The sequence below is a fragment of the Megalops cyprinoides genome, chromosome 3 (assembly GCF_013368585.1).
Source record: "Megalops cyprinoides isolate fMegCyp1 chromosome 3, fMegCyp1.pri, whole genome shotgun sequence".
Classification (NCBI taxonomy): Eukaryota; Metazoa; Chordata; class Actinopteri; order Elopiformes; family Megalopidae; genus Megalops; species Megalops cyprinoides.
Window position 1 is genome coordinate 44173978 of NC_050585.1, and position 12830 is coordinate 44186807.

Genomic DNA, 12830 nt, shown 5'->3' on the forward strand with positions numbered 1-12830 from the left:
GCAAACTTTTGACAATACTGCAGAAATATTGAAAACTGAGTACAATGATGTGAAATATACTATATACCAACTAAAACTGAACCTCGTCAGAATCCCACTAACGTCCTGGACTGTGTCTCACACAGCTGCACCTCGCAAATGTTTTGCAGCGAAGTTAAGATCAATCTGTTAGCACAGGTAGTGGCGTGTTTCGGGTTACGTTTTCTTGAGGGCGCGGAGACAGTCAAATGCAAATATAAACAATCACGATTGACAACTGCTCATAGATTCAGTGGGTTCAATGAAAATGATTTACACTGAAAACTCTTGTAATTGTCTCATTGGACACACATGTAAATGGGTGGTTGAAACGTTTTTCGTCCCCAAAGCTGCCAAATTCACATGCTCTTTTTTAATGAAAACGGATTGTAAGTTCTTCTTGTGATTTGCTTCCTTGCTAGAATTGGAACATTTAGCCATAACTTTTCAGAAAACGCAGTACTGTAAATTCGTGAGATGGCCCGGTTCAATATGACGTGCGAAAAAGTTGAGTTGTTGTTATGGTATGTAGTGTTGAGACCAGAGTGACCGCTAACACTTTTTCTAGTTTTGAATGCATTGTGTACCTTAAACACAACACACACACGCGCGCGCGCGCACACACGTGTGACATGACGTTAAACCATTGTACAGGATTAGGTCTGTTTCAAAACCTGGAAGGAACATTCCAGTGACATTCAGCAGTAACATAATCTTGAATTAAACTTGCTGGATGTCCAGGTTGTACACTCTTGCAGTGGTCTTGTTGTTCACGGGCTGTCGTTTTTGTTTTCCTTCTCCTCATTAATAAAAACACGACCTCTAAATAAGGTAAAATGTAGCTTTTCCAGACTATTTAGGTGTGCATATGTCTCTCAAGTACACATTTGGAAAACAGTATATGCAACACATTGTTAAAATTTGACATGGTACTGTCCTGTTACAGTCTCTTTACACCAAAGAACAAAATCGCCACCATAGTATTAAGAGGCATAATACTGGGCTGAAGCTCTTTCTGAAAGAGACAGGAAACAGGTGGAGTTTTTTTTTTTTTTTTGCTTTCAGCGGCTGCATCATTAAACTGGCTTTACACTCACATCAATCACTCCTGAGCTGAGCAGTGGAATTCAAGATTTGCTTGTTAAGTCTTAACTGTAAGTGCAACTTGACTTACAGTTACCCAGATGCAATTACTCAAAGGTGGTGAATGTTAGGGGGCTGTGTGTGGCCTGTGCTTCCTAAATGCTTACAGAATGCATCTTTAGGTAGACAAGAGTGTGGGATAATTGTTTGGGAACACCCTTTATGCGGAGGCTGCAGGCTTGGACCTTAGATGGGGCATGGCTGTTGAACTCTTGAGCAAAGTACTCTGTCTCGAACAGATATCCAATTTTATGGATGATTCATATCTAAGCAATGAAGGTGTCTTCAAATAAATAATATAAATGGTATGGATGACCATGCAATCTCTTTGATTGTTTCCTTGTGTCGGCCTGATCAAGGTAAGTCAGTTCAGTACAGTCTGAAACATGGACAAGCTTGGATAAGGTTCATGATTGACCACTTTAAAATATGAGTAAGGCTTTCAAATACTTCAGCACACTGAATGGCCAGAAATTTCCATTATCTTCATAATTCTGGGTCACAGTTTCAGAAACTATGCAGTGCGTGGTTTTACAATGCGGGCACCAATTTAACCACTACCCACCTAACATACTGTCAAAGGTCATTGTTATACTTCAGTGTAACATTATACCCCATAAATAGTTACATAAATAAGTTTCTATAACTTGTAGTACTGTCAGTGACAGTCTTGTGGGAAATACTTGGTTTACAGTCCTTGACAGTAACGTGTGATCAGAGGCTGTAAGGTGATGAATGAATGATAATGATGAAGATGCTGCTGATGATGGTGAAGATGACGATGATGATTGCCATTCCTAATAATGACACTAGGTCAATCACACTTCCAAACCAAATTATTGGTATGTTTTCTTAATTACTAAATCTGATTTAGCAATTGGTGGGCTGGTGGGTGGTAGTGGAGTGGGGTGGCGTGGGATGGGGGGGGGGGGTCACGATATTTTTTACTACATTGAAAGAGACTGCTGAACTCGTGAATATGCTTACGAATCGTAAAGTGAAAACATGCTTCAAATAATTTCTGAGGAGGGCTTAAGGAAACACCGCCATATCTGTAAGGGTTATTGCTCCTCTTTTGAGCAATGCAGTTGAAATATCTTACTGGATGGAACTTGGCAGAACGCTTCCCTCTGTACCATGCCTTCTCGTGCGATGTGGCTGTGGAGAGAAATGCGCCGTGAAAGGACGCCCTACCCCGCGAGTGCGGCGCGCGCTTGCAGCAGTGCGTCACCTTCACGCCCCGAGTGCCTGCAGCAGGTACGGATTATAAATGTGAAGTTCATAGCAGCATCTGCAGCCCAGAGAGTCATGTCACATTGAGATAAATAGAGCAGCTAACCTTTAATCATCGAGCAATTTGTTTAGGTACAACCCCCGCCCCCCCTTCTTTTTACTGCAGACATAATTCTTAGCCCGATCCGGTGTGGCATATTGGTGATTAAGTCATTCTTTTGCATAATATTTCACGAGAAGAGCCTTTAGGGGTAATGTTAAATGTGATCGTTATTGCTGTATTATTTTAGCGAATAGGTTTTTAATTACTCACGCTCACTGTGTTTAACTGTATCAAATGCAGTGCTGTCTGTGCAGTTATCACTTGTTGAAAAACAACCTGTTATGTATTGTATGTGAACGGCCTGCATGTAACACTAATCGGTATATCGCTGCTGTGGCCCTGTGCTTGTTTCAGGGCTTCCTTGCTGGTGTCGCCCATTGTTGACATGGATATTGCCTTACTAAAACGCAGTGATTGCAGTAAAAAGCCACTTTGATACAGATTCAAAGTGAAGTGTGATCCAACTGGTGCAGGCTCGCATTCCTTTAACCCACATTGGGGAAATCAATATTTCCAATCAGACCATTGCAATTCTATTCAAAATCAAATAATAAAAACGCGATGCAATTAAGAATACCGGAGTTAACTTCATGGTTGTGCACAAGTGAGCCTATACATATGCATTGAGTGATTTGTGATAAAATACATATGCGACACATAAAAAAAGAAAGGACATACTGACGGGTTACAGTCCTCTCAGCAGGCTGTTAAATGTGAAAGATGTGGGAGAGAATCGTTACACACAGAACTGTGCGTAGCACAGAAACGAGGCAGAAGGCACCGCGCTCCGAATCCGCAGTTTACATAACACCGATTATAAACCCGAGAATGACGAAAATGCAACAGTTTGGCTCCCGTATTAAAACCTCCCTGACCATCTGTTCCGCCGCTTGTTTTCATTCTCTCAACTGAGTTTTAATAGCGTTGACCATCATTGAAGTACTCCATTTAAACGCCATCACGACAACTCAAGGAAATACTTAACACGGTGATAATCACCAAAATTTGTTATTAATTTTAAAATGTTAATTATAGATAATTTGACAATGGATGTAGATAATTTTTAGATATTGCATTTTTTGCTGGTGACCAAATTGACACCACTTTAACGCTGAGTGCAGATTCTAGCCTGAGGGTTGGAGCAACCTTTACGGCAGCAGCACGATGGTTTGATAGTTAGGCATGTTTTTATTATTATTTTATATCAGTTCATTTATTTCTTACTTACTTATTTCTTTCTTACTTGCTTTCTGCACGTATTATTACTGGACAAAAGAAGAAAGACGTCATAGAACCATATGAGGCAGAGCTATGTTCATCTTCACTTCAACTTTTAATTCTTGGAGAAAAAAAAAACGTTCTAAACTCGATAGCGGATAATTTATCTATCTTGCCTGCTCACGTTCTCATCTTTGTATTTGTGTATGAATGATGATTTTGTGGAATGACATTCATTAGCCTAAATTGAAGATAGAGGTGCGATGGAAGTGCCTGTAGTGATTAAGATGAGGATTGTTAGCTGAACTCTGGAAATAATGAAACACTTGAAATAAGATATAACCAACTCTTGAGGTGCCCTCCCAGCATTGTTATAGATGAGCATTGTGAATTTGCCACGCTTCTTGGAGCTGTAGAAATATGAGCAAAAGGTTTCTGTGGCTTCGCATTCTCGCCTCGTGCCTTTCTTTTCCCAGTCACAACTTATCAGAGGAATCTCTGCAAAGCTACAGGTGTTAGAGAGAATCTGCTTTATTCGCGTTTTCTGCATTACACCACAAAAGAGACGTGCATCAGGGACCTGAGCTCAAAAAGAGAGCAAGCAGAAGAAATCCACCCAATAAACATGTTAAATCCATGCTTATTCGTTTAAGCACTGATTTCAATGGAGTGCTGTCAAAAAAGTGTTATACCCAGAGAAATGGCATTGAAAGCCTTAAAGCAGGGGTGTCCAAACCTCTCCTGGAGGGCCACTTGTCCTGCATGTTTTAGATCTCTCCCTGCTCCAACACAGCTGATTCAAACGATCAATTCGTAACGAACTCCTGAAGCTGCTGAATAGCAAACTGATCATTTGAATCAGCTGTGTTGGAGCAGGGAGAGATCTAAAACATGCAAGACAAGTGGCCCTCCAGGAGAGGTTTGGACACCCCTGCCTTAAAGAGAGTATTGGTGTCACACCCGCTCCCAGTCAGCCAGCTCAGCCACGCCCAGTTCAACCCACTCAGCCAGACCAGCCACGCCTAGTTCAGCCTGGCTCAACCACTCAAGCACACCTGTAACCCATTCATCAATCAAGCCCTGGCTACTTAAGGACTAAGTTCAGTTGCCTCTTTGTGAGGTATTGTTCCTGCAACACTACTGAGCCTGTGCTCTGTTGGTCTCTTGTGAGTGTCCTGTGAGTGTCCTGTGTTTTGACCCTTTGCCTGTTCTTTGGACCTTGCTAGTGTTTTTGGATTTGGATTTTGGTATTGCTGCTTCCCGGTGCAGACCTGTTTTGTCCCAGACCACGACTTTGGATTCTGTTCTTAAAGACCATTCACCGCGCTTGGACCCAAGTCTGTTTCATTACAGTTGGAGTGCAAATTAAACTTTCTATAAAATAAATCATTCAGGTCTGAGACCTTTTTTTTTTTTTTTTTTTTTTGAAGTAGGAAATTCAGGAACATTGCCTGCTCAACTTATAAGAGAATTATGGTGCAATTCAAAAGATGTATAAACAAAAATGTTTTTCAATAATATCTAATTTTTGCCTGACATCACTAAATATGTTTTAACTGAATATATTTTTTTCACATTTTTATAAGTTTAAATGATCATTACAAGCAAATTTTTAAATTTATTTCTGGAATCTTTTTCATATTATTTACAAGAGCAGAAAATATACAGATACAACATAAACACCTCAGTGTAAATATAATGCACTCAGCAATGCTTTATGATATGCTGTAACAAAATGTAATCACATTCTGTGTGTTGATTTATGTTCTATAGCTAAGATAAAATATCCAAAATATCCCAAGTATCCAGGGAAAAACATTCAAAACACTTCCCTTGTATGTTTATGGGCATTGTGGCATTTTTTTTCTACCATTGAAAGAAATCCTTCAATAACATTTCACTATTGCATAACAGAGTTGCAGAATCCCCCTCATGTATTGTTTTACCTTTCCCCATCCACTACCCATTTCTCCATAAAAAAATTGAAATTGCACATTGTTCACTAAAAACAATGAAAATCCATGACATGCCTTGGTGACCTAAGCTTGAATTTGTGCTAATATTGAATTCAAACAACATAATATTAAACTCCCGTGAGAAAAAAAGCAATAAAAAAACCATTGTGCACCTTCATTGAGTAAGTTATAGATATACGATGCTCAGGTGAGGCAGTGATAGCTATGAATGGCAGAGACAGAGCTATACATCCTATCTGACTTCCTGGGTGGTACTGGGGTGTAGAGGAGCAGAACTCGTAACCCAAGGGCTGCCAATTTGATTACCAGGAAGATCACTGCTTAGCCTGAATTGCCTTTGTAATTACCTAGCTGTATAAATGGATAACATGTAAAAATTGTAAGCTCTAGGTCACTCTGGGTAAGAGCACCTGCTAGAGAGATATCATGTCTTGCTTGGTCTTGCAATAAAGTGCATTTTCTCCAGCCACATAACTCTTCTTGATAATGTTCTTACCAGGCACATGAGTCAGTTACAGGCTCACCTTTGATATGACTTTTACATGCTCTTTGTTGAATGATAGGAGATTGATTAATGGCTATAGGGGAAGATAAATGATTTTGTCCATTCCTACGTCAGAGATAGCCAAGAAGGCTCCTGATTATCCCTGAGGACTTGTGCAGGGATGGTTGCAGAACAATGAGTGAGGCTAATGTGTGTGATGACAAGGACACATATGGTCATTAAGGACTTGTGTATGGGAACAGGATGTGAGCTATGGTCATGTTTCATCTGTTTTTGTTATTGTAATGATCTTCAACAGAACGCCAAACAACTTAAAATACACATTCAAATTACACACACGCATGGATTCCCACACACAGGCATACAACCCATGCATGTAGATACACACACACGCACACACACACACACACACACACACACACACACACACGCTTCAAGAATGTAAGGAGCAAGAAAGTATGGCATGCTATGGAAAAAGTAAGTGGCTATGGAGAAGCTGCACAACCCATCTTATCCTATAATTTGCCAATAATGTCTGACTCAACTACAAATCATCCCACCCCTGACTGGTACCTGATTGGTGATTGATTGATGAATGCTGCATGCACTGTCAATAAACAAAGCCTCATGGGTAACATCTCTCCCACTGATGACGTGAATAGAACTACTATAGAACACAGTCAGCTAATGCAATGAGCACCATTTTTCCACAGAAGCAGACTGTTTCTGCGGGGGTGCACGGCTGTGACTCTGTCCATGGTGCTAAAGACTGACCCCAGCACAGGGACCTCAGCTCTTCAGTCCAGCCTACCTATCTCTGCAGGGCAGTGACAGCTTTCTGGAGGTGGAAAGAGGCTCAAGCAGGTGGACTTTATGGAGTCAAGAGGCTCTCTCATTGGCTCTTATGTGTCTGCCTTATCCACAGTTTGCCCCTGTCTGAGTGAGCTGGCTAACAACTACCCTGGAGAAGGATTTGACTTTTGATGTAAAACAGGGAGCAGGACATCCATTTATCATGGATGACGGCACAAACAACAAGTGTTGTTATTCCTGGTCCAGAATGAGTGTATTTTTTTTTTTTGCCAGGCACGACTCCTGCCTGCAGATATGCGCTTGTCTCTATTCCAGCGATCCAACTGTCTGAAAACGGGAAGTGCTCGTGTTGATTGCTCTCACCTGATGGCGATGCATTCATCTTTTTGAAGTGCAAAGTTTCAGATCTGATCCTCACATCTGAGGCGAAACTGGGTGAATTGCCCATTCACTGGGTTCCTTTTTCCATGTAATTGCTCAGGACTTGAGGGCCCTATTGCTAAAGTGAAACAGATACAATCTATTCTGAACAGTTTCAATTTACAGAGTACACTTGCAAAGACATAACGAATCCACAATAACAGACTATTGCATGAGGAAACATATTTCTGTTTCTTCTTCTTCTACTTAATAATAATAGCAACAACAATTTTATTGCTATTATTACTATTACCATTACTACTACTAATAACAATATTATTATTGTTAGCAGTAATAATAGTGGTAGAGCTGTAGTAGTAATAGTAGTAGTATTGTTGTAGTCCTATTCATAATAACAGTGGGGAGCAGCTATCGTTAATTAGTCAGGGTTGTTTTTGATGTAAATATTGTTTTGGGTGTGAGAAGGCTCTAAAAATACCCTCTTCAGACGGACAGATCCCTCACGTCTGACATCGCGTCTGGTCCATATCATATTTGTATCAATCATCATCACGCCCGCATGACCTTGAGGTGACCGGCTTTGCCACCTGGCCAAGAGCCACCGGCCTCTCTTTGCATTGGCCTGACGCGCCTCCCGCACCCGCTCCCCTCCACACCTTATTTAACAAGATGAATGGCAAGGAGCCGCGCGGCAGGTAAAATATGAAAGGCCTTCCTGGTTGTGACAGAGCCGGAGGAGCTAATGGAGGATGAGGGTCAGAGCATGGCTTAGTAAGAGGAGTGGTGCGAGGACACACGGCACCGACACCGGCACGGGAGAGAGAGAGAGCGAGAGAGAGAGAGGGAGCAAGAGAGAGAGAGAGAGAGAAAGAGAGAGAGAGAGACAGGGAGTGAGAGAGAGAGAGAAAGAGAGAGAGGGAGGGGGAGAGAGAGAGAGAAAGAGAGGGAGCGAGAGAGAGAGAGAGAGCAAGAGAGAGAGAGAGAGAGAGAGAGAGAGAGAGAGAGACAGGGAGCGAGAGACAGAGAGAGAGAGAGAGAGAGACAGGGAGCGAGAGAAAGAGAGAGAGGGAGAGAGAGGGAGCGAGAGAAAGAGAGAGAGGGAGAGAGAGGGAGCGAGAGAAAGAGAGAGCGAGAGAGACAGGGAGCGAGACAGAGAGAGAGAGACAGGGAGCGAGAGAGAGAGAGACAGAGGGGGGCCTCAGAACAATGACATGCCCTCTAGTGTGCGTTACTCTCACTCAGGACGGGAGCGTTTCAGCGCAGCAGGGACAGTGCCTCAGACTGAGGAAACACCACGCAGCACGCATGATACTGTGCACGGACTGCACTTACTGTCCACTCACAGTCCATATGTGTGCCACAGAGGAAGCTGATGTAAATGCTTCACAAAAAACATCATTGTTTTAATTCATTTAAATGCTAATTTATAGCTTATTTATAGCTAAATATATTTTAGCTTATTTATGTATTTCATGTGGTTCTGATCATGTGAACTCACTAGCTTTGGCCAGTTGCTCTGTACTGGATGAAGAAAGATGCATGATGTGATTCTGCACCCATAATGCTGTGCTCTCTTAAGCCGTGATTTATCATTCTAATCCATGCGATGTACGTGTCTGATGTGTGAGTGGACCTATTCAGACTCCATCAGTGATGCATTAGATTCCTTATAAATACATATTCATATGGCTGCATAAATACATATTTATACAGCCGTGTGTGCAGAACAAATGGCTCTTAGCTTTGGTTTATTTACTGTAGATTTTTTCTTCTTTTCAAAAACGAGCGCTGGGCTATTAAAATAGAGAGCTCCCTTCTGAAAGGTCAGCCCTGATGTTTAAATCCAAATTAAAGTGTTAAAGTAGAGAGCGATACACAAGATTTGTTTGCATTTTTCCCATGGGATATTTCCTTTACCATGAAGAATTTTATAGTTGCTTGGTTACCCATATGCATTTTTCATCTGCAAGTTTAGATGTGGGTAGCAGTAATGTATCAGTATCCTGTCTGCTTTGATGAGCAAAATATTTCCTGTCTTGCCAATATGGTCTAAATTAGAACACCAGTTAATTCTCATTCTATGCATTAGGCTAAGATGCTTAGCATTTTACTTTTTAAAATAATGTGTTTTTTTTTAATAATTGCTAATACAGAGCATCATTGGTTCTTGTTCACAAATAAGCTGATAGTCAGAAATAGATATTCCATAACTTCATGTTAGGTTATGGAATACTGGCACTTAACACAAAATTTCTTATTCTTAAATTGATTTTCATCTGATGAAGTGTCATGTCTATCAATTCATGAACTAATGCTACAATTATTTTAGCTTCAGGAGAGTGCAGGCAAGATGTTCAATCTCAGTGAGATGTCTACTAATTTACTTGCATCAGCATTAATAAAGCATATTAAACTTTCCTCTGGTTAGATATATAGCATATTCTAATGAACTGTGTCTGTGACGTTTGATGCAGAAAAAGGTCATTCTGTGGGTCTTAGTTAGGAATGACCATGCTGCCAACAGTCAATGCGAACATTAATTTGATATTAAAAACCATGTCTTGAGACATGTGCACAGGGTTTAGAGTGTTATTAGTGTGAATGATTGGGTGGTATGCTTGGGTAGGCCCTGTTCCTTCCGTTCGCATCAGACGCTGTCTGCTCAGATATTTTATGGGGGGTTTCTTGGAGTGGCGTTCATCACTGCCGTCCCTCCAATCTACAGGCAATCTCTCGCGATTTATCACCGTTATGAACGATGTTTGTCTTTTTCAAAAACAAGCCAAGCACAAAGAAGGCCGGGGAAGGGATGACGTGGTAATGCTAAATGCTTTTTAATGGCGGCGTGGAACACGCAAGTGTGGGGGGCGGGGGGGGTTGATTTCGTTAACTGAAGGCGAACTGCGTGGAAGGGGCTCGCTCTCCGTTCTTGTTGAACTTGCCTGCATGCGGTCAATCCACCCGCGCGCATCACTGAGCTTCCCTGCCCTTTCCTAGGCAGTGACACGGAGAGGTCTTTATGTAAGCCCTCCATTAGGATCACTGTGAAGCAACGCCATCGGGGGGGGGGGGGGGGGCTTTGCAGGAAGAAATTACCCAGAAAAACATTCATTTGGCACCATTACACAACTGTAACTCGGGCCTTCAGCCCCCTTATTTGAGGGTCTTTTTCCCCACAAAAAGTGTGGCTCAGTTTGTCCAGGCAAATGAGGAACTCCTCTGTTTGTGCATCGGAGAAACAAAAAGGCAAAAAAAAAAAAAACCCTGCAATCATAAGTCATTAAAAAAGAGAGTGCTGGAATCTGCCAGAAGAAACAGCTGGGACCTTACTTTGCCACAGAGAGTCTCAGACTCAAGTTATCTGACGGCGTCCGCGCTATTCCACTCCAGATTGTTTCCATGGTTATACAGAGCTGACCTTATGCATGTTGAACGTTGTTACAGCAGCACCACCGCCCCCCCAACCCCCTTGGTTATCATTGCTGAATGCACTCTGGTGAGGCGTATGGGAGCTACTCTGCCCTCACATCCAGCTCGGCGCTGAAAAGCCCAGGAGATGCACCTCCGCACTCATTAGCATTGGCTCTGTTCGGCCCGCTCACGCTCTCATCAATCTTAGGCTTAACGTATGCAAACATCATACAGAAGGAAAAAAAAAAAAACCTGAGCCAAAATGGACGCAGCAAATACCAAGTCCTCTGTCGGTGACCTTGGGTGGTTTTTGGGGAACAGCAGCAGCGCACCTCCAACAAGACCTGCAACGGTGCAGCTCTGTGCCCTGCCACGCACTTCCCAGCACTGCATGTCTAAGAGCGATCCCGTTTTCAGTTCGGGTCCCAGCATCGAATTAATGGAAAGATCCAGATTACATCTAGAGAGACTCCATATGGGCATCTTCTGCAAGTAACTTATACAGTAGTAAGCTGCTTACTTTAGGATATCGGACAAGTTAGCAGCACTTAATCATTTGACCTTCTGCTACCCCCATTATTTTTCACTATCTCCTAAAGGGAAATCACTGACCTATTGCAGGGCTGTGCGGGGGTGGCTGAGCATGTCAAAACAAGGTAGAGCTCATCCTTTAAGGTTCAAGGGTGGAGGCCTTTCTGGGGAAATGTGCACAGACTGCTGGAATCATTCCATCGAAATGGCCAGTGTCTCATTATCACTGCATCTGCCCCCAGAGTTGAGAGAACAACCCAAACTCCACTTTAGTATCTTAACTCTAGCTGTAGTTATTGCCACAATGTGAAACACTTAAAACTATGTTGTACACAAACATATATGTGTATTTATATCTGTATACATATACATATATTAACCCTAAGCCTAATTGCATAGATGACTAGCTGAAGTATTCAAATTCTCACCCCAAGAGTACTCAACCTTCCTCCTCTTCCAATAATATACTGTTTTATATTTCTCTGTATACACTAATATACAGAGAAATATAAAACATTGTAAAAAAAAATCTGTTCTTTCCACAGTTTGAACATGATAATGACTATTATTTACAAAACCGGATGAAAGACAACACATATGTAAAACAAAGCTGAACAAATTTCAGGAGAGAATACCTTGTCAAAAGAAGCAGTTTCTCTTTTCTCTCAGTTTCTAGGCTTTCAAGGCATGATTCAGAATGCTTCACCTCTAGCTAGTTTTAAATCAGCTGTGAAAACCCTTCTTTTTTATCTTCCTCTTAGCGCAGCACTTTCCTAACTCTCCGAACTGCTAATCAGTGGAATGTTGTTTCTTTTATGTGTTTTTGTTAATTCACTCTCTTATTTTGTGTTTCTCTACTCTATTATTTGTCTTGATTGCTGTTTTACTCGTGTTGTATAACCTGGTTTACTGGTTTAACATACTGGTTTATTTCTGTGGTTTCAATTTGCCCTTTTGAACAACATACTACATGTTATAAAGTGCTTTGAGTATGAAAATGGTGCTATATGAATACAACAACAACAACAACATAATAATAAGAATAAGAATAAGAATAAGAATAATATGTGTAAAGGATAGACTCATTACAACCACAAACAGTGATGCCTGATTTCAGTGATAGAGATTACACAGCAATGGATCTTTTTTTAAAAAAATTGTATTATTATTATTATTATTAGTAGTAGTAGTAGTAGTAGCAGCAGTATTAGTAGTATTGAAAGTAAAATATTACAGTACTGTAGTACTCATAAAAACAGATTGCACTCAGCATGCATTTTTTCTCATTGCAGACACTGCAATCTTAATGTGACAATGCAACAGTTACTGTTTGTACTGATAATAACAGTACAGAAAAACAACATTGCAGCACCATGATCTGAGGTTATGTGAATACAAAGAACAGAATTTTAAAGAAAGAATTTTATATTTTAGAAAAGATCCACCATAATCCATTAGCCTCACTGCAGGATCTTGAAATGATATGAGAGAACCCTTA